Raw genomic sequence first — 3,182 nt, 5'->3', positions numbered from 1 at the left:
CCACGATTGCAGTAGTGACAGGCATCCTCCAATTTTCGCTCTCCTCGGTTTGGTCGCCCCGCACATCTCCCGATATAATGTTGCCAAAACGGCAGACCCCTAACTAAATTCACCGACTGCTCTAAAATCAACGAGTTTTAGCAGCCACCTTAGATGTACACGGCTCCGTGACGTGTCGACCATGAGATAGCCTCCAATTATTTGAAGAATGTATGATCGAGCATATCGGATTCGTTCAATTTCGGTTGAATTTTCATTCGATCGGGAAGGTGGCACGTAATCACCCATCTCCACTTTACCTCCATCCATTTTATCCGAGCAGCCCAAAACTCAGTAGCACACCGCCTCCCAATTGCTAGATTGGGTAGACCCGATGTTGGGTGCCCGCCCACCAAGCAATCCCAAATGCAGATGGACATCTTCTAGAGTGATAGTGCACTCTCCACATGGAAGATGAAATGTGTGCGTCTCAGGTCTCCACCTCTCGATCAACGCACTGATCAGTTTTGTCTCCAACTTGCATCCCCGGCCTACCGTCGCCACGTGCCAAAATCCCGCTTCCCGCAGGTAGTTCTCTACTAACGGTGATGGAGGAGCATGCATATTCCAAATATTGCATTCCAATACCCGATCTTCAGCCTTTTATAAGAAAAAATAAATTAATAAATATCTAAAAATACATAAATAAAAATATCTTAAATAAAATTTAAAATTTAAAATTAATACTTACCATTTTCATTTGCTCCACCGATATGTGATTCCTATCAAGACGAATCAATGATCTGGCCATTGTTGAAAATATTAAAAATTTTAAAAAAATAAAAAATTTTAAAATTTTCTTAAAATAATGAAATTTAATGGAAAAAGAAATTTAATATGGATTTGGAGATTTTTTGAAGGAAATTGAGAGTATTTTAGAAGGAATTTGAGAGAATTTTGAAAGGAATTTGAGAGAATTTTTGAACGGAATTGAGAAAATTTTTGAAGTATATTGATATTGAATTTTTTTGTGAAAATAAAAGGGGTGGAGGTTTATATAGTAAAAAAAAAATTATCGTTGGGGGGGGGCAACGGTCAATTTTTTGACCGTTAGCCACTATTCACGCGCGCGGCCACATCGCGTCCATGTCAGCGCGACCTGCTGACGTGGAAGGAAATCGCTTCCTCAAGGACGCACTAACGTGGACGCGATGTCTTGTCACGTACCCTGACATCGCGCTGACGTGGACGCGATGTCCTGTCACGTACCCTGACATCGTGCTGACGTGGACGCGATGTCCCTCACCCTTTTCTCCACTTCCTAAGCCTTTACCCTTCAAAACCCTAACTTTATCCCCTTTCTTACAATTCTGACCCAAAAATCAATCAAAAATCTTGTGGGGGAAGCCGATATCCATGAATGTTGAAGATTCTAGGGACTAAGCCCTTTCTCTGCTCACTATCGTGCTCAACCATTCTGATTTGGCAATGAAGCTTTCGTCTCTTAAATAGGCCAAGGACATTCTTTCCTCTCTCAGTTCTTCTTCCGCCATCAAACTCTTCCCCTACCTTTCTGAACTCCAGCTTTCTCATCATAGCCTCGTTAGGGGATTTCTTGTCGAATGAGTTTCAAACCCCAAATCTTTCCAATTTTGTATGTTTATGTTATTTTATATGCTGTTGTTGTACGCTTAACTGCTTCGCTTCTTAGTTTTGATATTCGTGTGATTAATGAGTTGCATTTCTTTGACAGAAACATGAAACATGATGATCTCATGGTTTTATTTCTTTGACAGAAACATGAAGGTTGAGTACCTCTTAGTTCTTTCCTCTACTAATTTGTTTTCTCGTTGCATATTATGCCTTGTATTTAAAATGGATAGAAATATAATGATCTCATGAGTCTGCGTTTGTATAAAGGTATAGGTTTAAGTCTTCTGGCCTTAGTTTGCTTCCTAATCTTTTTGAATGATGAGGTTATACCATGGGTGGTGTTGTTTTCATCAACCCCAATGTAATTTAAATAAGCATCCATAATACAGCTAACATTATCAAATTACCTGTCAGTTTTTACTTGTTTTTGTATATATGATATAGCCTTCATCAATAAATAAACTAGCACTTGTCTTTTCTCTTATTGTCCTGTTTTTACTTAGAATATTTTCTTACCTGACTAAATGAACTAGAAACATATTTGAATTGTTAGAAATGCATGTAACTAGTCTTAAGAAGTTAATAAAGTGCCACAATATGAAATATTGATGACGTTATAAGCATAAGCCTTAGAGCTCGCTTGATCTTTTGAGTCAATTGGATGGTCATAAGTTAAGACTCTAACTATAGCCATTGGTTAAATTGATTTGATGCTAGTTTCAGCAACTTGTTTTTTCAATCAATTCTGTAAGTAATAAAAAATGACACATCAAATTATGCATCTTGCTTTGGGTTGAAGATGATAATGGAACTTACCACTGACATAGGGACTCTTACTACTGACATATTAAATTAGCTCACTTCCTTTAATGATAATTTTGGTTTTTATCCATTTGCCCCTTTATTTTTATCAAATTTAGTTTGTCATTTCATGCTTTTATCTATTTTTTAATATATTTTTTCGGTTGATAGATTGCAGGCGTCAACTCTTTAATAGGAGAACTTCGAAATATAAGTTCAAATGAGATTACTTTACTTGACCACTGTCAAGAACTTGTATCAACAATTATTATTGAGATAAGCATCTGATGCCACTTGAAGTGCTTAATTTCAATTTAAAGCATTCCGCCTCATTGTTATGTCTTTGTTGGCATTACTCATGTTTTAGTTGTTTTTTTGTTTAATTAAAAATACAATATGCAAGGTCAAAGAAGGTTAAATTTATGGTAAATATCTTGATTGCTTTTACTCTCAGTAGTGGAAGCAATATCTGACTTTTGTGATTGCAGTGAATTTGCGTTCAGTTGTAGTCTTTTGCACTAGAATTTTCAACTGCAATCACAGTGACAAACTAGACTTAAACTTTTATTTTATGTTGACATTTTTTTACCCGTATAATTTCTTTAGCTTTGCTATATTCTCTATGTACCTCAATTAAACTGGCAGAGGAGAAGCCTTCTCCATTTTCATTCTTGAACGAATTTGTTTGTTTGGAATGCTTATATCTAGGTATTTAATTCCCAAATGCTTGCTGGGAGGATTTTCAGAAT

The 3,182-nt window shown here is 36.5% G+C and overlaps 1 long non-coding RNA gene across 1 annotated transcript; it reads left to right on the top strand.

Annotated features, from left to right (window-relative positions):
- Nucleotides 1-1,290: 1,290 nt before the first annotated feature.
- Nucleotides 1,291-2,925, top strand: LOC105796116 (uncharacterized). The gene is made up of 3 exons (XR_001134333.2): nucleotides 1,291-1,633; nucleotides 1,733-1,785; nucleotides 2,605-2,925. It is a non-coding gene; the product is annotated as an uncharacterized LOC105796116 (long non-coding RNA).
- Nucleotides 2,926-3,182: the final 257 nt, after the last annotated feature.

Source organism: Gossypium raimondii, chromosome 7 (assembly GCF_025698545.1).
Source record: "Gossypium raimondii isolate GPD5lz chromosome 7, ASM2569854v1, whole genome shotgun sequence".
NCBI lineage: Eukaryota > Viridiplantae > Streptophyta > Magnoliopsida > Malvales > Malvaceae > Gossypium > Gossypium raimondii.
This window is presented reverse-complemented; position numbering and strand designations above follow the sequence as displayed.